At 39.7% G+C, this 22667-nt stretch overlaps 1 protein-coding gene across 8 annotated transcripts in view; it reads right to left on the bottom strand.

Moving 5' to 3' along the window:
• ENOX1 (ecto-NOX disulfide-thiol exchanger 1) overlaps positions 1 to 22667 on the bottom strand; it is a 609053-nt gene that overhangs the window by 280130 nt on the left and 306256 nt on the right. For 7 of the 8 annotated variants that reach the window (XM_079902712.1, XM_079902713.1, XM_079902710.1 and 4 more), the window contains one exon: positions 16310 to 16453. The gene's annotated coding sequence lies outside the window, so the exon portion shown is untranslated. Of the gene's footprint in view, positions 1 to 14526; positions 14580 to 16309; positions 16454 to 22667 lie in introns of all 8 variants that reach the window. The other variant, XM_079902711.1, reaches the window with a different exon arrangement.

Below are 22667 nucleotides of genomic sequence, written 5' to 3'. Positions count from 1 at the left end.
ATATATCCACATATCTCCTCCCTCTTCCGTCTCCCTCCCACCCTCCCTATCCCACCCCTCTAGGTGGTCACAAAGCACCGAGCTGATCTCCCTGTGCTATATGGCTGCTTCCGAGCAACTATCTATTTTACATTTGGTAGTGTATATATGTCCAGGCCACTCTCTCACTTCATCCCAGCTTACCCTTCCCCCTCCCTGTGTCCTCAAGTCCATTCTCTACGTCTGCGTCTTTATTACTCTCCTGCCCCTAGGTTCTTCAGAACCATTTTTTTTTCGATTCCATATATATGTGTGAGCATACAGTATTTGCTTTTCTCTTTCTGACTTACTTCACTCTGTACGACAGACTCTAGGTCCATCCACCTCACTACAAATAACTCAATTTCGTTACTTTTTATGGCTGAGTAATATTCCACTGTATATATGTGACACAACTTCTTTATCCACTCATCTGTCGATGGAAACTTAGGTCACTTCCATGTCCTGGTTATTATAAATAGAGCTGCAGTGAACACTGTGGTACACGACTCTTTTTGAATTATGGTTTTCTCAGGGTATATGCCTAGTAGTGGGATTGCTGGGTTGTACGGTAGTTCTAATTTTAGTTTTTTACGGAACCTCCATACTGTTCTCCATGGTGGCTGTATCAATTTACATTCCCAGCAACAGTGCAAGATGGTTCCCTTTTCTCCACACCCTCTCCAGCATTTAACGTTTGTAGATTTTTTTTGGTGATGGCCATTCTGACTGGTGTGAGGCGATACCTCATTGTAGTTTCGATTTGCATTTCTCTAATGATCACTGATGTTGAGCATCCTTTCATGTGTTTGTTGGCAATCTGTATATCTTCTTGGGAGAAATGTCTATTTAGGTCTTCTGCCCATTTTTGGATTGCGTTGTTTGCTTTTTTGATATTGAGCTGCATGAGCTGCTTGTAAATTTTGGAGATAAATCCTTTGTCAGTTGCTTCATTTGCAAATATTTTCTCCCATTCTGAGGGTTGTCTTTTCATCTTGTTTATGTTTTCCTTTGCTGTGCAAAAGCTTTTAAGTTTCATTAGATCCCATTTGTTATTTTTGTTTTTATTGCCATTTCTCTAGGAGCTGGGTCAAAAAGGATCTTGCTGTGATTTATGTCAAAGAGTGTTCTGCCTATGTTTTCCTCTAAGAGTTTAATAGTGTCTGGCCTTACATTTTGGTCTCTAATCCATTTTGAGTTTATTTTTCTGTATGGTGTTACGGAGTGTTCTAATTTCATTCTTTTACATGTCCAGTTTTCCCAGCACCACCTATTGTAGAGGCTGTCTTTTCTCCATTGTATATTCTTGCCTCCTTTATCAAAAATAAGGTGACCATATGTGTGTGTGTTTATCTCTGGGCTTTCTATCCTGTTCCATTGATCTATATTTCTGTTTTTGTGCCAGTACCATACTGTATTGATTACTGTAGCTTTGTAGTATAGCCTGAAATTGGGGAGCCTGATTCCTCCAGCTCCATTTTTCTTTCTCAAGATTGCTTTGGCTATTCAGTCTTTTGTGTTTCCATACAAATTGTGAAATTTTTGTTCTACTTCTGTGAAAAATGCCATTGGTAGTTTGATAGGGATTGCACTGAATCTGTAGATTGCTTTGGGTAGTATAGTTATTTTCACAATATTGATTCTTCCAATCCAAGAACATGGTATATCTCTCCATCTGTTTGTATCATCTTTAATTTCTTTCATCAGTGTCTTATAGTTCTGCATACAGGTCTTTTGTCTCGTCTCCTTAGGTAGGTTGATTCCTAGGTATTTTATTCTTTTTGTTGCAGTGGTAAATGGGAGTGTTTCCTTAATGTCTCTTTCAGATTTTTCATCATTAGTGTATAGGAATGCCAGAGATTTCTGTGCATTAATTTTGTATCCTGCTACTTCACCAAATTCACTGATTAGCTCTAGTAGTTTTCTGACAGCATCTTTAGGATTCTCTATGTGTAGTATCATGTCATCTGCAAACAGTGACAGCTTACTTCTTCTTTTCCAATTTGGATTCCTTTTATTTCTTTTTCTTCTCTGATTGCTGTGGCTAAAACTGCCAATACTATGTTGAATAAGAGTGGTGAGAGAGGGCAACCTTGCCTTGTTCCTGATCTTAGAGGAAATGCTTTCAGCTTTTCACTTTTGAGAACGATGTTTGTCATATATGGCCTTTATTATGTTAAGTTCCCTCTGTGCCTACTTGCTGGAGGGTTTTTATCATAAATGGGTGTTGAATTTTGTCGAAAGCTTTTTCTGCATCTATTGAGATGATCATAAGGTTTTTCTCCTTCAGCTTCTTGATATGGCTTATGCCACTGACTGATTTGTGTATATTGAGGAATCCTTGCATTCCTAGGCTAAACCCCTGGTGATCATGGTGTATGATCCTTTTAATGTGTTGTTGGATTCTGTTTGTTAGTATTTTGTAGAGGACTTTTGCATCTATCTTTCTCAGTGATATTGGCCTGTAGTTTTCTTTCTTTGTGACATCTTTCTTTGGTTTTGGTATCAGGGTGATAGTGGCCACGTAGAATGAGGTTGGGAGTGTTCCTCCCTCTGCTATATTTTGGAAGAGTTTGAGAAGGATAGGTGTTAGCTTTTCTCTAAATGTTTGGTAGAATTCGCCTGTGAAGCCATGTGGTCCTGGACTTTTGTTTGTTGGAAGATTTTTTAATCACAGTCTCAATTTCAGTGCCTATGACTGATCTGTTTATATTTTTTATTTCTTCCTAGTTCACTGTCGGAAGGTTGTGCTTTTCTGTGAATTTGTCCATTTCTTCCAGGTTGTCCATTTTATTGGCATATAGTTGCTTGTAGTAATCTCTCATGATCCTTTGTATTTCTGCACTCAGCTGTTACCTCTCCTTTTTCATTTCTAATTCTATCGATTTGAGTCTTCTCTCTTCTTTTCTTGATGAGTCTGGCTAACAGTTTATCAATTTTGTTTATCTTCTCAAAGAACCAGGTTTTAGTTTTATTGATCTTTGCTACTGTTTCCTTCATTTCTTTTTCATTTACTTCCTATCTGATCTTTGATTTCTTTCCTTCTGCTAACTTTGGGGTTTTTTTGTTCTTCTTTCTCTAATTGCTTTAGGTGTAAGGTTAGGTCATTTATTTGAGATGTTTCTTGTTTCTTGAGGTAGGATTTTATTGCTATAAACTTCCCTCTTAGAACTGCTTTTGCTGCATCCCATAGGTCTTGTGTCGTCATGTTTCCACTGTCATTTATTTCTAGATATTTTTTGATTTCCTCTTTGATTTCTTCAGTGACCTCTTGGTTATTTAATAGTGTATTGCTTAGCCTCCATGCGTTTGTTTTTACAGATTTTTTCCTGTAATCAATATCTAGTGTCATAGCGTTGTGGTAGAAAAAGATACTTGATACGATTTCAATTTTCTTAAATGTGCCAAGGCTTGATTTGTGACCCAAGATATGATCTATCCTAGAGAATATTCCTTGAGTACTTGAGAAGAAAGTGTAATCTGCTGTTTTTCGATGGAATGTTCTATAAATATCAATTAAGTCCATCTCATTTAATGTATCATTTAAAGCTTGTGTTTCCTTATTTATTTTCATTTTAGATGATCTGTCCATTGGTGAAAGTGAGGTGTTAAAGTCCCCTACTATGATTGTGTTACTGTTGATTTCCCCTTTAATGGCTGTTAGCATTTGCCTTATGTATTGAGGTGCTCCTAGGTTGGGTGCCTAAATATTTACAACTGTTATATCTTCGTCTTGGATTGATCCCTTGATTATTATGTAGTGGCCTTCCTTGTCTCTTATAATATTTTTATTTTAAAGTCTATTATATCTGATATGAGCATTGGTACTCCAGCTTTCTTTTGATTTCCATTTGCATGGAATACCTTTTTCAATCCCCTCACTTTCAGTCTGCATGTGTCCCTAGGTCTGAGGTGGGTCTATTGTAGACAGCATATATACGGGTCTTCTTTTGTATCCATTCAGCCAGTCTATGTCTTTTGGCTGGAGCATTTAATCCATTTACATTTAAAATAATTATTGATATGCATGTTCCTATTACGATTTTCTTAATTGTTTTGGGTTGTTATTGTAGGTCTTTTCCTTCTCTTGCGTTTCCTGTCTAGAGAAGTTCCTTTAGCATTTGCTGTAAAGCTGGTTGGGTGGTACTGAATTCTCTTAACTTTTGCTTGTCTGTAAAGGTTTTAATTTCTCATTGAATCTGAATGAGACTGTTGCTGGGTAGAGTAATCTTGGTTGTAGGTTTTTCCCTCGCATCACTTTAAGTATGTCCTGCCACTCCCTTCTGGCTTGCACATTTCCTGCTGGAAGATCAGCTGTTAATCTTATGGGGCTTCCGTTTTACGTTATTTGTTGCTTTTCCCTTGCTGCTTTTAATATTTTTTCTTTGTATTTAATTTTTGATAGTTTGATTAATATGTGTCTTGTCGTGTGTCTCCTTTGATTTATGCTGTATGGGACTCTCTGTGCTTCCTGGACTTGATTGACTATTTGCTTTCCCATATTAGGGAAGTTTTCAACTATAATCTTTTCAAATATTTTCTCAGTCCCCTTCTTCTTCTCTTCTTTTTCTGAGACCCCCATAATTCGAATGTTGGTGCGTTTAATGTTGTCCCCGTGGTCTCTGAGACTGTCCTGAATTCTTTTCATTCTTTTTTCTTCATTCTGCTCTATGGTAGTTATTTCCACTATGTTATCTTCCAGGTCATTTATCCGTTTTTCTACCTCAGTTATTCTGCTATTGATTTCTTGTAGAGAATTTTTCATTTCACTTATTGTGTTGTTCATCATTGTTTGTTTGCTCTTAATTTTTCTAGGTCCTTGTTAAACGTTTCTTGTATTTTCTCCTTTCTATTTCTAAGATTTTGGATCATCTTTACTATCATTATTCTGAATTCTTTTCCAGGTAGACTGCCTATTTCCTCTTCATTTGTTTGGTCTGATGGGTTTTTACCTCGCTCCTTCATCTGCTGTGTTTCTCTGTCTTCTCATTTTGCTTAACTTACTGTGCTTGGGTTCTCCTTTTCACAGGCTGTAGGTTCACAGTTCCCATTGTTTTTGGCGTCTGCCCCCAGTGGCTAAGGTTGGTTCGGTGGGTTGTGTAGGCTTCCTGGTGGAGGGGACTGGTGCCTGTGTTCTGGTGTGGAGGACCGCATCTGGTGGTGTGTTTTGGGGTGACTGTAACCTTATTACGGTTTTAGGCAGCCTCTCTGCTAATGGGTGTGGTTGTGTTCCTGTCTTGCTAGTTGTTTGGCATAGGATATCCAGCACTGTAGCTTGAGGTCATTGAGTGGAGCTGGGTCTTAGCATTTAGATGGAGATCTCTGGAAGAGCTTTCGCCGTTTGATATTATGTGGAGCAGGGAGGTCTCTCGTGGACCAATGTCCTGAACTTGGCTCTCCCACCTCAGAGGCACGGGCCTGACATGTGGCTGGAGCACCCAGACCCTGTCAGCCACATGGCCAGGTATGTGGGGAGTTTCTTGCCTTTGGGGAAGTCTGAGGTCTTCTACCAGCGTTCAGTAGGTGTTCTGTAGGAGTTGTTCCACCTGTAGATGTATTTCTGATGTATTTGTGGGGAGGAAAGTGGTCTCCACATCTTATTCCTCCGCCATCTTGAAGGTCTCCCTCCTCTAGCCCTCTTATCAACAAATATGCCAAATGAGAACCCAGAGCCCTCTGCAGAGCTATTATTACGATGGATACTGATAAAAAGCATACCTTTACCATTAGAAAACAGCACTAATAATCTCATACTGGGGATATCAGTACTACCAGAACAAATTCTACTTAAAAACATACGTGAGCTAAGATTGAAAAGCATTTTCCTGCTGATTTCAGACATATGGGAAGGCCTAAATAGTACTGTGACACTTGGCAGAGCAGCTAGAGGTAATGTGCGCAAGAATTTCTGGCTGAAATCCTATTTTCTGATGACTTATACTCAGTTACAAACTAAACTTGGCGCACATCTTAGCTTAGTAGAACTCCATCGAATACAACAAAAATAAAGATTAAGGGTGGGGAAAAACCCTATAAACTTGACTTTCAGAAAAGACCAGAGCATTGTTTGCAAGGGAAATGAAAGGAAATTCTCAATACTTACTAATGTTTTTATATAGAAAATTACATTTGGCAAGTGCTGAGATCAATTATAGTCTAATAATTTCCAGTATCTTGAAAGGAATAAATAATTACAAGGAGCAAGAATTGAACCCAGGAAAGGTTCTGTCAGTTCTAGAAATAATTGCTTTTACTCTTCAATTTTTCAAAGTTTCACTTTTTTAGTGGCGTCAACTGGCTCAGCCCACTGTCATGTACAAAAATAAAATGGACTAATAAAAGTTTAATTTCTTAGAATAACAAAACAGAATTTGAGAATAGTCTAAACACAGACATACAGCTCTTAAAATTTTAAGGGAGTAAACACTTGTTTTAGAGCCCTAAATAATCTGGTAACCTTAAATAGAGACTTTAATTTTAATAACTTTTGGGAATTGGTGCTCTCAGTTAACTCTGATCTTTCATTTGTTTTTAGACCTTTAGTTTTCAATCAGAGGAGATCTAAATGTTGAGGTTAAGTGTTTTAGTAGATGAAAGATGATTACTAGTAACACTAAAATACCTCTAAGTCAAATGACCATGTAACCTCTACAAATATTACTGTAACTTCTACAAATATTTATTTCTTTGTTTATTTATTCAACCATTCACCAAATATTTATTTAGCACATGCTAGGCAAAATGCAAAACAATGGTAAAATCTACTAAAAAGTACAAATATGTATCCATTTACAGATTTTTTGATAGCTCCCATTGTTTGAGGCACCACAATCTAAAAAAACACTTGAGATAGATCTTGAAATATATCTAAATTTAAAAAAATATATACATTTTTCTAATGTTATTATGAAAGTAAGAGACAAAAGGAAGTATTTGATTGGTTAAATGGGAGAGAAAGGCCTCCAAAACTGGCTGACCTCTGAGGTGATGGAGAATAAGAAACTGTGCAAATGTCCTTTAAAAAGTATCTCTCAGGAATACCAATTGAGTCTCAGAGGCTAAAGATTAGATGTAATCTCTTCTAGCTTCTTTCATTCTCTCTTGTTTGTCTTTGCTCTATTCCTTTGGTCTTTTCTCATTGCTTACACATAAATATACTCGATTTAGATGGAATTAATAAAGCCACATTAGAAACTGCTCATAGAAAATTCAGTGGAAAAGGGACAGAGGCACATCTAATGGTAATAACAAAACAAAATAGAAAACTTTGCTGACAAGAAGGAAATAAAAGTTTTTCTAGTAGAGTTGAAGAATAACTGTTTCGCAAGTGCCTATTCAATGGCAGGGAGGGTGCTGCACTACCAAATGTTAAACCCACATCTACATGTTTACGTGTCTACTGTGAATGGTGAGATGGGTGTAGGAAGGTGGTTGTCCAGAAAAAAAAAAAAAAAAGACTGGTGAATGTTCCATTATGAGAAGGTAGATACATAAAACAATTAACTACTACGAATAAGTCAAATGTCCATATGTTAACAGATAACGCTAAAAAAAAAAACCCCAAAAAACTGTTGAGGAAAAACAAATTGAAAGGTATAAATTCAGTATGATCTCATCTATGTAAACTTAAAAATAATACCCCATATATAGAGACACAGACATAATCAGATACAGATATATAATATAAAGGAATGAAATACAAAATCTTATATAAGTTATAGTATCTATGGAGATAGGTAAATAGAAAGAATGGTAATTTTTTTTCACTTTAAAAAATAGATATCCGAAGCAACTTTAGAAGTATTAACATTTTAAAATATGGCAGCCAAGGTGGTGAGTAGGAGGACCCTGAGCTCACCTCCTCCCATAGCAAACGAAAATTACAACTGTTTACAGAGCAACTCTCAATGGGAATAATCTAAAGTCTAGCAGAAAAGATCTTCTACCACTGAAGATAAAGGAGGAGCCACAACAAGATCAGTAAGAGGGGTGGAGATGCCGTATAGTCAAGACCCACATCTCTAGGGAGGTGGCCCACAAATAGGAGTATAATCACAGATTTCCCCCAAGAAGCAAGGAGTCTGAGCACCACACTGGGCTCTGAAGCCTGGGGGTCTTGCACCAGGAAGATGAGCCCACAGTATTTCTGGCTTTGAAGGCCAGCAGAGCTTGCATTCAGGAAAGCCGGAAGGCTACAGGAAACAGACTCTGCTCTTAAAGGGCACAATGCAAAATCGCACATATGCAGAGACCCAATGCAGAAGCAATAATTTGAAAAGAGTCTGAGTCAGACACACTTGCTGATCTTGGAGAGCCTCCCAGAGAGGCAAGAGGCAACTGGGACTTACCCTGGTGACAGAGACACTGGTGGCAGTCTTAGTCTACCATGAGAACACTAGTGCTGGCAGGCACCATTTTGGAGTCCTCCCTCTAGTTTATTAGTGCCGAGACCTGGCCCCACTCGCCAACTTTTCAGCATTAGTCCTGGGATGCCCCAGGCCTAGTAGCCAGCCTTGCAGGGACACCGCCCCACCCACAGTCAGGCTAGCACCGGGTCCAGGACTCACTGGGTCATGCAGGCAGCTAACTGGGACACAGGCCCCCCACGGCCCACCAGTGGTCAGCAGCCTCTGTACTAGGCAGGGCCTGGCAACCAACCAGGCTGGAGACCAGTCACATCAGCACACAGTAATCAGCCCCACAACAGAAGGGCCCATGCAGCCTACATAGGGGAAGGAATACCTAGATCATACAGCTACAGTGAACAGAGGGGAGTGTGCAGCTCGGACCCATCGATGTCTCCTACGTAAAGCCAAATTTCCTAGATTGGGAAATGTAATTGACCTACCTAATATAGAGAAATAAAAGCAAATAATCAGGCAAAATAAGACAACAGAGGAATATTTTCAAAATGAAGGAACAAGGTAACATCTCAGAAGGGCTAAGTGAAGTGAAGATAAGCGATCTACCCAATAAAGAGTTCAAGGTGCTTGAGGAACTTGGGAGAAGAATCGCTGAACACAGTGAAAAGTTTAACAAAGACTTAGAAAATATAAAGAAGAGACAAACAGAGCTGAAGAATACAATGACTGCAATAAAAAAGAAGGAATCAACAGTAGATTACATGATACAGAGGAAAGGATCAGCAAACTGGAAGACAGAGTAGTGGAGATCACTCAAGCTGAACAGAAAAAGAGAAAAGGATTTAAAAAAAAATGAGGATATGTTAAGAGACCTCTGGAACAACATCAAATGTACTAAAACATTCTCATTATAGGGGTCCCAAAAAGAGAAGAGAGAAAGAAAGGAGGAGAGAACTTATTTGGAGACATAATATCTGAAAATTTCCCTAACCTGGGAAAGGAAACAGATATCCAAGTCTAGGAAGCTCAGAGAGTACCAAACAAGATAAACCCAAAGAGGTCCACACCAAGATATATTAGAATTAAAATGGCAAAAATTACAGATAAAGAGAGAATATTAAAAGCAATAAGATAAAAGCAACTAGTTACATACAAGGGAACTCACAAAGGCTATCAGCTGACATTTCAGCAGAAATTCTTCAGGTCAGAAGAGAGTGGCACAATATTTTGAAAGTGATGAAGGGAGGAAAAACCCACAACTAATAATACTTTACTGAGCAAGGCTATAGTTCAGATTTGATGGAGAGATAAAGAGTTTTACAGACAAGCAAAAGCTAAAGGAGTCCAGGACCACTAAACCAGTCTTACAAGAGATGTTAAAGGAATTTCTCTAAGCAAAAAAGGAAAGAGTACAACTAGAAATATGAAAACTATAAAAGGAAAAATCTCATTGGTAAAAGCAAACATACAATAAAGCTGGAGGAATCAGGCTCCCTGATTTCAAGCTATACTACAAAGATACAGTCATCAAAACAGTATGGTACTGGCACAAAAACATACACATAGATAAATGGAACAGAATAGAGAGCCCAGGAATGAACATACACTTATACGGGCAATTAGTCAATGACAAAGGGGGCAACAACAATACACAATGGGGATAAGACAGCCTCTTCAATAAATGGTGTTGGGAAAACCGGACGCCTATATGCAAAAGAATCAAACTAGACTACCTTCTCACACCACATACAAAAATAAACTCAAAATTTATTAAAAACTTAAATGACCTGACACCATAAAACTCCTAGAAGAAAACATAGGCAGTATACTCTTGACACTGCCCTTGGCAATAACTTTCTGGAAATGTCTCTTTAGGCAAGGGAAACAAGAGCAAAAGTTAAAAAAAGGGACTGCATCAAGCTAAAAAACTTCTGCACAGTGAAGGAAATTACCAACAAAACAAAAACGCTAGCTATTGAATGGGAGAAGATATTTGCAAGTGATAGATCTGGTAAGGGGTTAATATCCCAAATATATAAAACTCATACAACTCAACATCAAAAAATGAAACAACTGATTGAAAAATAGGCAGAGAATGTGAACAGACATGTTTTTCAAAGAAGACATATAGATGGCAATGGACACATGAAAAAATGCTCAACATTACTAGTCATCAGGGAAATGCAAATTAAAACCACAATGAGATATCACCTCACACCTGTGAGAATGGTTATTATCAAAAAGACAACAAATAATAAGTGTTGGTGAGGATGTGGAGAAAAAGGAACCCTAGTCAACTGTTGGTGAGAATGTAAATTGGTGCAGCCACTATGGAAAATAGTATGGAGGCTCCTCAGAAAATTAAAAATAGAACTGCCCCACTATCCAACAATTCCACCTCCGAGCATTATTCGGACAAAAACAAAAACAGTGATTTGAAAAGATATATGTACCCCTACGTTCAATGCAGCACTATTTACAACAGGCAAGATATGGAAGCAACCTAAGTGTCCATCAATAGATAAATGGATAAAGATGTGGTATACAACTCAGTCATAAAAAAGAATGAAATCTTGCCATTTGTGACAACATGGATGGACCTAGAGGATATTATGCTAAGTGAAATAAGTCAGACAGAGAAAGACAAATGCTGTATGGTTTCACGTATATGTGGAATCTAAAAACCAAAACAAATGAACATAAAAGAACAGACTCATAGATACAGAATGTAACAAAGAGGTGGTTACCAGAGAGAAGGGGGATTGGGAGATGACTGCAATAGTTGAGGGAGATTAAGAGGTACAAAATTTCAGTTACCAAAAAAATGAGTCACAGGGATGAAATGTGAAGCATGGGGGATATAGATAGCTATACTGTGATATCTTTGTGACAGATGATAACCAGACATATCATAGTGATCATTTGTAATGTACAGAAATATTGAATCACTATATTGTGTACCTGGAACTAACATAGTGATGTAGGTCAATTATACCTCAATTTGTAAAAATGTGTAAACACTGGGAAGAAATGCATAAAAATGCTAACAATGAAGGTTCTCTCAGGGGGGGTATTATGGGTGATTTTGAATTTTTCCTTTATGTTTTTATGCATTTCTATTTGTCTGCAATGAACATGTATGTTTTGCTTATAAAGTTAGAAAGAAAACAATAAATGTCATCAAAAATGAAAATCTTAAAATAAAATATGGCAGTAGGTACATCTATTATTTTCTGTAGGCTTAAACTACTTCATAATAAAATTTAATATATTTTTAAATTTTGTTGTTTAAAAGAAGAATGCTGTAGAAATTTAGGCAATTAGAAGGAGCTAGTCTAGTAAGTCCAATTTTCTTACTTTTGAGCCCAGAATACACAAGGCTGATTATTTTCTGTTTTTAGCAAGAGGAACAATGGAGAGTTAATGTAGAAGGAGAAACTGTCCTTGATATGATGAATCATTGGCACTTTTGGCAAATGGATGGTCATTTCTAGAAGGAAATGAATTATCTGAACATAATTATATTTAATCCTCTAGTTTTAAAAGAGTGTTTCAACTCACACACTATCCACGTAGGTTACTCTTTTTCTTCCTTACGGGGTGTGAATGTGAAGCTTTAGGGGCACAGTCAATGGATGCTACATTTTCATTGCTGCTAAAAATGTGTAATTAGAGTCTGGATTTTGAAATAACAATTGGCACACGTAAAGTACTGACTAGCTGTGCAAGACCACAATTGACTTTTTATTTTTAAACTCCTCATAAAACTTCCTCTTGATTCAAAATTGCCATCAGACATTTTCTAATGTAATTAGAAAGGAAGCCACAAACATCTTAACTTTGGATCATATGTAATTTTTAGAATTAATAGCAAGATCCGGAGAGTTTTGTTTCTTTGCTTTTAAATCAGAGTAGTAACTAAGTCTGAAACATTTCACTAGTGAGGCCAGACTCACTTGAGATATATTGTTAAACCTGAGGGGTGAAAATACATCACAGACACAAGTGGTATTACACAGCACACATTTTTCTGAAAACGTAGTCTCTGTGCATGAGGATTAGATATATACCCACAATAAGAGAGCATACTGGCCTATAATTTTCAACATTACATCCTTGTATTTTTTATTGTACGCTATTTTTCAACTGGTAGAGGAACATAGTCTCATAAAGCTAATATTTATTCTTCCATGTTTATAGAGCTAATAGAGCACTTCAGGAAATGAGAAACTCTGAGAAGTCACTTATAACTTGGTGTCCCGCGCGCCAAAGAAGAGAGGACAGGAAAGTCACCATGTTTGAAAAATTGGGCTCAGGAACTCAGTTATAAAGCTTTAAATAATTAAACAACACAAGATAAGGGAGGCCTTTGATGTTATTTCTATCTCCATAAACGTAGTCTATTTATAGATGATAAATCTTATCATGTAGGATTCTTCATTTTACTAGAGAGCAAAGAAAAAGAGTCCTTTAGTTCAGTTCCCATGTGCAACTCTGTAGCTGCTGTGTGTATTTCGTGCAAGCTAAGGAGGAGAGTAACTGTAACAACCAAGATACCCCTACTTATAACTGTGTTTTTGTTTTTGTTTTTGTTTTTTCCGGTACACGGGCCTCTCCCGTTGCGGAGCACAGGCTCTGGACGCGCAGGCTCAGCGGCCATGGCTCACAGGCCTAGCCGCTCCGTGGCATGTGGGATCTTCCCGGACTGGGGCACGAACCCGTGTCCCCTGCATAGGCAGGCGGACTCTCAACCACTGCGCCACCAGGGGAGCCCTAACGGTGTCTTTAAATCATGAATTCTTCTCATTTTCTTATTAAGTAACCTCTGTACTAGGGAATTCAATGATTCCTTATGTTAAGTCCAAAGAAAATAGCAGTGAATGAGAATTTGTTTTTCTATGGAAAGATTGTGCCTATATTACGGTAAATGTCTCAAGAGATCACACCCCTTAACAAAGCTTTTGTGGGAGAAATTTCCAGAAGCTGTTTCTATGTCCTTTCCTTCTTTTTTTTTTTTGCGGTACGCGGGCCTCTCACTGTTGTGGCCTCTCCCGTTGCGAAGCACAGGCTCGGGACGCGCAGGCTCAGCGGCCATGGCTCACGGGCCCAGCCGCTCCACGGCATGTGGGATCTTCCCCGACCGGGGCACGAACCCGTGTCCCCTGCATCGGCAGGCGGACTCTCAACCACTGCGCCACCAGGGAAGCCCTGTCCTTTCCTTTTAATGGATAGCCTTACTTGAGATATTGGAAGAATCCAGAGAAATAAAAGGCATCAAGTCATTTCCTCGTTCTCTGCAGACATGAAGAATGGAGGGCAGGAATGGGGGCAGCTGCCGGAAGATAAGTGAGGGACAAGGCAGAAATGTGGATGGAGGGTGGGTGAGGGATATCGGGGCTGATGCGAGAGAGAGTTTCAGCTGCAGTGAAGGGCCCTTTGAGCTACCCGCAAACTGATTCCTGAACTACCGAGGAAGCCTGTGACACGGAGCAGAGAGCTGACGCTGGGGTGCATGATACAAAGCAAGTGAAAAACGACTCCTTTGCTACTGACCTGTTCTAGTCTTGCCTTGGACTTCAGATGCTCTACCCCCCCTTCCTTTCTCAGTGACTGAGCTGATGATACCTTTGCAACACCAGTCCCACTATTTCCTCTGGGGTCCGAGCCCTGTCTTTTCTGTAAGTCCCCAGAGCTGTCTACTCTCTCCTGTTTCCCTGCACTGAGTTCTGATGTTATCTTCTGAAAGTACTCTGTTCCTTCTCTCCATGTTCCCATATCAAACAACAGTGATCTCCCCTAAACACCAAACCAGAAATTCTGGTTCTCCAAAAGAGTATCCATATACACACGTTGGTGTGCTTCTAGACAGCTGAAAAGCCAGTGTAGACCCAGCATTGAAGAATGATAGGGGGGAAGAGAATGGCACCCAGAGTTAAAAACTGGGGTCCAGGCCCGGCCCCACCATTTGCTCAACTCTGCCCATTTCAGCATGCTCAACTCTCACCGGCGACCCTCTGGTCTGGGCAATCCGGGTCCTCCTCTGCAGGGACAGGCAAAGGAGGTTTGAATTTGGTTATCACGTCAACTGGGGACTGGGTGGCGGGGTGCTGCTGGTCTTTAGTTCCTTGAAGGCAGGGCTACTAACCTTTCTATTGATCAAATCCATGGGCTGATCTTGCATCACAGAGAAGTATCCCCCTGCAAATGTCAATAGTGGCCCCACTGAGAAACAACAATAGATGATTTTTCATGTTCCTGCAACCTGTCTGTATTCTCAAACTTAAGTGGAATGCAGAGAACTTAAGAGACTCAGCACAAAACTGTGGGGATCAATAAATTTGTGGACTGTACAGTTTCACAGGAACGGTTCAGAAAAATGGGTTTCTCTCCCCTGAAGACAAAAAGGATGACTTGAGACTTAAGTCTATGATGATACAGGGGGACTCTGACCATATATTCTGTCTCCATAACAGAAGAAATAAAGTGCCACGCGAGGATGTTGAGAAACACTTAGGTTTTCTAGACAGTGAGGTTTCTAAGAAAGGAGAATCTGTATTAGGATTCAAAGGGAAAGTGGATACCTAGGTATAAAGGTCTGAAAACAAATAGCTTCTCATTGGTTTCGGACAGTTCAAGTGGGATCTTATTTGCGGACTAGGGAAGAACATTTAGGTAACTTCTCAAGTCCTTTCTGGCACCTCTTTTTCCGTCAGACACTTGTTACATCTCTGCACACCGTAACATCCTACCAAGCTGACAGACTGGAGAGTTAAAGAAGGAGACACAACCTCCCATCCGTCCTCTCCCCCAATATGTATGTACCACATGCCTCCCCCTTCAAAGTGAATCAATCATGGGGCCCAGCAATGAAGGGTGCAGTGGGAAAACTGGAATCTAGCCCAGCACTGCAGTGAAATCTACTTTGATTTCTCAGTAAGAGAAGTTAAAAAAAAAAAAAAAACCCACAGTAGAGGGCCATTACAGGAGAAAACATTTGTCACCGTGGACAGAATAAAAGTCCAACCGAATGAAATAAAAGTCTGTGGGAAAAGACATGTCATTCTAGGGAAAGTACTCTGTTCCTTCTCCCTTGCTCTTCACTTAGTTTTTATCCACTCAGTGAGCCAAGAGCCAAGCTTTATCTGCTCTCTTGCTCATTTTTCCATCTATGAAAGATGGGTGGATTAATTTCAGCCTTTAGGTAGGTCTTTGTCAGAAAGCACTTTCAGAATAAAACTGGTTTACTTGGTACCATCTCAGAAGCAGAACACGCACTTCCAAAATAAAATGCTTGCTTTGCTAGCAAGCTCTGTCTTTAAGTGAGCAACAATACTGTTAGTGATTTTTCGAGTTGTTAACGCACACACATTAAACAACCACCACCATCCCCCCGTTCTATCCTAATCAATCATAGGGTGAGGACCCCTTGGCAGAGCTAAATGAAAACATTCTGGCTACTGAGATTTTATAATTTGAAAAATGTCATAATGATAACACTAGTTGATATTGACAAATGCAGTTTTGATTTTCAATGTTTCAAAATATAATTTATCAGCGAGGTCTTAGCTAATTGAAAGTACTTAACAAAATCTGATATATGTAGACGCTCAATAAAAATGTACTGGATCTGTTCAGTTAGAATTTATGAACACAGAAATAAAACTTGTTTTAAGCCAACGTGGGGGATATATTTTATTTCTAATATCCTTGTAACATCCCCCAGAGTATCTAATAGTAAGTATGAGAAGGATCATATCAAATTTCTTCTCATTTAGATCCAGCTCCCAATGAAATCAAAGGATTACAATCTGTGCATAACCTACTTCCACAGTTCTTATTGCAATAGGGTATGACTATTACCCATTTAAAAGATATCCCTCAAAATTAATAATAACTTCAGTGAGACAAATGGAAAAATTAACACAAACCTTAAGCCCTCCAGCAGATCAGAAGACAGATGTGTTCTTCGGGAACTTGACTGAAACAAGGTATTCACACAACTCTTTTCAATGGAAGTTGTTCACAAAGGAAGTCCCATGGAAGACACTGTAGCTCTGACATGCCAGATGCTTCTGGAAGGAGAAAAAAAGCACACCATTAGGATGTGTCCAAAGCACCATGACTGCCAGTAGCAGCCACTGTGGTCAGAAAGTGCCGCAGTAGCACCTACCGCTATTATTAAGATAACAGTATGAATTGCTATTGCTTTTGTACCCCCAGATCTTCTTACTCATAAATGACAGGGTGGATGGTAATCTTTCAGCATTGTGTTTAGAAACTTCTAAAGGCCAGCAGTATTTTATAACCAAGCGAACTCTGCTTTTCCCCTTATTTAACCAGACAAGGGTTGAAGGACGGTGCTCAGGGTATGAGCATGAAGGCGGGAACACTACTTTTCACTGAGAACCCACCAGCTGTGAGGCACTGGGCACAGACTCTTTACTCTGAACGATGGCCCTGCAATTAGAGGGCACTGGCCCCATTTTCCAGATGAGAAAGCTAAGGCACAGATTCCTGAAGTCAGGTTTACAGCCCAGGCATCAAAGCCTAAAAGGCCTCAGGGCTGACTCTCCCCCTCATTTCACTCTGTGGCCTGTGTGATTTAGAAAACTATTTCACTTGGTGCAGCCACTATGGAGAACAGTAAGAAGCTTCCTTCAAAAGCTACAAATAAAGTTACCATATGATCCAGCAATCCCACTCCTGGGCATGTATCCAGAAAATAAGGAAACTCTAATTCAAAAAGATACATGCACCCCCAATGTTCATAGAAGCACTATTTACAATAGCCAGGATATGGAAGCAACCTAAGTGTCCCTGGACAGATAAATGGATAAAAAGATGTGGCACATACATACTATGGAATATTACTCAGCCATATAAAAGAATGAAATAATGCCATTTGCAGCAACATGGATGGACCTAGAAATTATCATACAAAGTGAAGTCAGTCGACAGAGAAAGACAAATATCATATGATATCATTTATATGTGGAATCTAAAACAAATGATACAAAAGAACTTATTTACAAAACAGAAATAGACTCACAGACATAGAAAACAAACCTATGGCTACCAAAGAGGGGGGAGGGATAAATTAGGAGTATGGGATCAACAGATACACACTACTATACATAAAATAGATAAACAACAAGGACCTACACTATAGCACAGGGAACTATATTCAATATCTTGTAAAACTATAATGGAAAATAATCTGAAGTAGTATATATACAACTGAATCACTTTGCTCAACACCAGAAACTAACACATCATTGTAAATCAACTACACTTCAATAAAAAAAGAAAAATATTCCATAAACAGAAATATTATTGACAAGAGAACAGGTAATGCTGCAATATACTAAAGTAACTCACATACTACTAAATTGATCAAGAAAATTCCTCTCCTCATTTGCTTTAGTTTTATACCAGACATTGTTTTATTGAGTCAGGCCCCACAGAAATACAGATAGCCAACTTTAAGCAGTGCACTTCCTCTCCCACCTTCCTCCTTATGCAAAGAGAGCTCTTTGGAAACCCAGTGGTGCCCATGGGTTGCAGGGCAGGTTTGTGTGCTGTGTGACATCCAGGAGATAGCAATGCAAACGGCCCATCTTCCTCTGATGCCTCCATGTGACCCACAGTGCCTTCATCGTCCCAGTGAAGGAGAACATCATCTTTCCCTAAGGGGAATGGCATCCCTGACGCAACCAGGAACAGAGCCTGCATCTTCTGTGGATGTCTCTGAGTGATAGGACTGCATCTCCTCGTAGCTATATCCATCTTAACAGCTAAAGGGTGGCTGACAAGTCTCGGCAGGGCTCCATCTAGGTTTCCGTTCTTATTTTTAGTCAAAAATCTACATGTTTGGGGTTGTTCCATTGCCAACAGCTTACTCTCCACCAGCTGTCCCAGCACCCACTCTTACAGCATGTTTCAGGGTCACTGCCCACCAGTCAATCACTTCAAAATTCCCCTCAACGTGCCAGCTTTTAATGCCATAGCCTTCCGTATGAGCCTTGGAACTTCTAGGTCACAACCACACTATACTTGGGAAGCTCCTCGGAAAGGCTAGAGAAGGATAAAGCAGGAAGGTCACATGTAACTTTTAAAACATTTTATTTTAATTTAGGCAACAAAAGCTTAAGGCATGAATAAAGAAACAAGGAAGAACAATGGATAGAGTTTTCAGAGCTCTGCAGAACTGGAGCCTAGGATTATTACGTGAGGAAAGACAAAAAAGAGAACAGAGCCAAACAGAGCCAGTTTATCTTTGCATAAAAGAAGGAAGAAGAGCTTGACAAAGAACAGGGAATGAAAATACCTGGACCATGGACTCTAACCTAAATGACGGGAATACAAAATGAATAGAAACTCTTCTTAAAATCTCACATACTAGCTTTCTGATTTCCTCACATCCCTTAAAAACAAAGTTTCAGGTGGTATGCCTAAACGTGTACCCTGTTTCCCATAAAACCTCGACGGTAATTTCCAAACATTCACTCAACCACTATTTACTGTACACTTCTTTTTTGCATACTTCTTTTATTTTTAAAATTTGTATTGAAATATAGTTGATTTATAATGTGTTAGTTTCAGATATATAGCAACACGATTCAATTATACATATATGTATATAAATATATATATTCTTTTTTACATTCTCTTCCACTATAGGTTATTACAAGATATTGAGTGTAGTTCCCTGTGCTATACAGTGGGTCCTTGTTAGTTATCTATTCTATATATAGTAGTGTATTTTTTTTTTTTTTTCCGTCATGTGGGCCTCTCACCGTTGTGGCCTCTCCCGTTGCGGAGCACAGGCTCCGGACACGCAGGCTCAGCGGCCATGGCTCACGGGCCTAGCCGCTCCGCGGCATGTGGGATCTTCCCGAACCGGGGCACGAACCCGTGTCCCCTGCATCGGCAGGCGGACTCTCAACCACTGCACCACCAGGGAAGCCCAGTAGTGTATGTATTTTAATCCTAAACTCCTAATTTATCCCTCTCCCCCTTTCCTCTCTGGTAACCATAAATTTGTTTTCTGTGTCTGTGAGTCTATTTCTGTTTTAAAAATAAGTTCATTTGTATCCTTTTTTTAGATTCCACATATAAGTGATATCATATGATATTTGTCTTTCTCTAAGCCAGACAGAGAAAGACAAATATCATAGTTCATACTTCTGAGTCAGTCAGTATGTCAGAAAATTCCAGGCACACTGATAAAAGCAAGATAGCCTTTCCCTCAAGCATGTTACTGCTTTGGAAGCGGATGCAACGTGGACATCAAAAATTATGAGAAGGTGGTACTAATACGTGTTTGAAAGAATGGGGTCTGGACCAGACTGCCTAGGGCTGTTCTTGCTTCATCACTAACTAGCTGTATGATCTTGGGCAAGGTATTTAAACTCTTTAACCTTGGCTTCCTCATCCGCAAAATGCAGAAATGATATACTTCCCACGTAGGCTGCTGTGAGCATTAAGTAAGATAACCTATACAACTGCTTGGCACAATAAGGGGTGCATGGTAAGAACTCATCAATTGTTAGGAAGGAGTGGTAGTGCTGTTATATAACACAGCGTGATGATGTCAGTGAGGGAGAAAGTGCTCTGAAACTTTGAAAGGGCTGGCGATCCTCTTTCTCAGGAATGAGGGCAATCTAGAAGGCTTCAGTAAGGAAGGTAGCATTCAAGATCAACCATAACTAAACACACACAAATAATTAGGCTTTCACAGAAATCCTCTAATGATAATTGAAAAGCTAGAAAATGAGCTACTTCAGAAAAAAAATAGGTCCATGAAATTAGACATTATTTTCCAGGATTTGGTGTGAAAGTAGATATCTACCATAATGACATAGCCAGGGAACGATACAAAGAAGAAAATCTATGTACTGCTACCAAGAAAGATACAATACCCCACTGGGTCCTGTTCTATTCAACTGTAATCCAAAATGACACCAGGGCTTTTTAATGGAATTGGCAAGCTCTGGGCACACCGTTTTTAAACTTAGCCTCAAATTTAAGTCACAGGGCTTGTGACTCAAATCTCCAATGTGACCTTTACAGGGTATTGTTCAAGGAAACATGCCTGTCACTGCTCAGAGACACTATACACCCTTTTATCCCGGAAAGTATGATGAAAAGATGCACTATATTTTTATAAGCACAGAGCCACAAAAGGATTCCGGCTTTGATTCTCCAGAAGCAATGAAAACAAAGACTCTATTTGATTTTGTATCATTCATGTAGAAGTGCTGTCTTATCACATTAATGAGCATTCCTATTTCCCCCATATTCTGGACTTTATTTGATTCAGAAGAAGCTTGGCAGGAATCTCATCATTTATGGATTTAAAATATAATGCCTCTGACTAACTCCCTCTTTCAAGGGCTTACTGAGCCACGCTACTTGTCTTTGTCAGACCCATAGGATACTGTACTGAACAGTAGAGCTAAAAGCACACAGTGACTTGAATTCTCTCACCCCTTCTCTGCTTCCCAGCCCTGGGAGGTCCTGCTTAAAGAGAGGGACCTTGCAAAAGACGTGGTGTCATCATTCCTTTCTCACCCTTCTTTATCCCTTCCACTGAATTAGGAAACCCTATCAACTCCTCTTCCCATTCATCCATCTCATGACATCACATTTCATGTACTACCATATGCTTTTTGCTGGTGTTCCTTCTTGTAGCTCATCCTACAAACAGTCAAAAGATTTGGCATCTTGTTTGACTGGTCGATGGTGGTGAGAAATAAATATCAGAATAAAAAAAATGAAAGAATGAATGCATAAATGAAATATTTTTTAAAATGTAACTCTAATTATATTCAACCACAACTCAAGAACTTACCGCGGCTCCCTATTTTCTTAAGGATCAGCTCTACATCCTCATTAGGAATACCTGTTCCCACCACCCTCTCTAACCTTAAAACAGACTATTTATGACCCAAACCCTTGGGTCAATTAGAAATAGTTTGCTCATTATATTATAGTGAATCTCAACTAAGGATGCATCGTTAATTACCCAGGTCAACTAAATTGGAATCACCAGAGGAAAATCCTCACTATGCATTTTTAAAATGCTCCACAGGTGATTCAGATGTACATCACTTGTTAGGAACTGCTGCTGTGTCTCCTCCTCCTCTAGGTGTATGAACCCACCTAGCATAGCACACGGAAGCCTCACCTTTTCTTTTAATACATTTATTTATTTATTTATTTTTGGCTGCATTGGGTCTCTGTTGTCGTGCACGGGCTTCTCACTGCGGTGGCTTCTCTTGTTGCGGAGCACCGGCTCTAGGCGCACGGGCTTCAGCAGTCGTGGCTCGCGGGCTCTAGAGCGCAGGCTCAGTAGTTGTAGCGTGCGGGCTTAGTTGCTCCGGGGCATGTGGGGGAAGCCTCACCTTTTCAGTGAATCTTCCTAGGCCATAACAATATTCCATCCCTTCTCTAGTTTCTCGTCATAGAGTTAAAACATTTCAAACTAGAAAGGATCTTCCATTGATTCTCTTGACTGACTCTGTACTAGTATTCACACCCTTGTGTAATCCCCTCTCCTTCCCCACCTTGAGTGTGGGCTACACCTAGTGTCTTCTGATGAACAGAGTATGGCAGAAGGGATGGGAAGTGACCTCTCTCTTGCCCTGACTCTAATGATGCCAGCTGCCATGTTGTGAAGTGCTCTATGGAGAGGACCATTTGGCAAGGGACCGAGGCCCTCAGTCCACCCACCTGTCGAGAACTGAACCCTGCCAACAGCCACTGAGGGAACGTGGAAATGGATGCTGCCCCAGTTGAGAGGGGTGAACTTCAGATCCTGCCCCATTTGTAATAACTGTGCGTCTGGCCAACACCTTGATTGAAGCCTTGTGAGAGACCATGAGCTGGAAGGACCCCTCTAAGCCATGGCCAGATTCCTGACTGTGATGGTTAGGGTTATGTGTCAATTTGGCTAGGGCACAGTACCCAGACATTTGGTCAGACACCAGTCAGATGTTGCTATGAAAGTATTTTTTAGATGAAATTAAAATTTAGATCAGTAGACACTGAGTAAAGCACATTATCCTGTGTAATACTGGTGGGTCTCATCCAGTCAGATGAGGGCCTTAAAAGAAACTAAGCTGAGATCTCCCAAGAAAGAGGCACTATGCCTGCAGACTGCCTTTGAACTTGAGCTGAAACATGAACTCTTTCTTGGATCTCCAGCCTGCCCTGCAGAGTTTGGACTTGCCAGCCCCCATAATCACGTGAGCTAATTCTTTGCAATAAAGTTCTCTATAAAAT

Source organism: Stenella coeruleoalba (genome assembly GCF_951394435.1).
Source record: "Stenella coeruleoalba genome assembly, chromosome: 18".
NCBI classification, from domain to species: Eukaryota; Metazoa; Chordata; class Mammalia; order Artiodactyla; family Delphinidae; genus Stenella; species Stenella coeruleoalba.
This window is presented reverse-complemented; position numbering and strand designations above follow the sequence as displayed.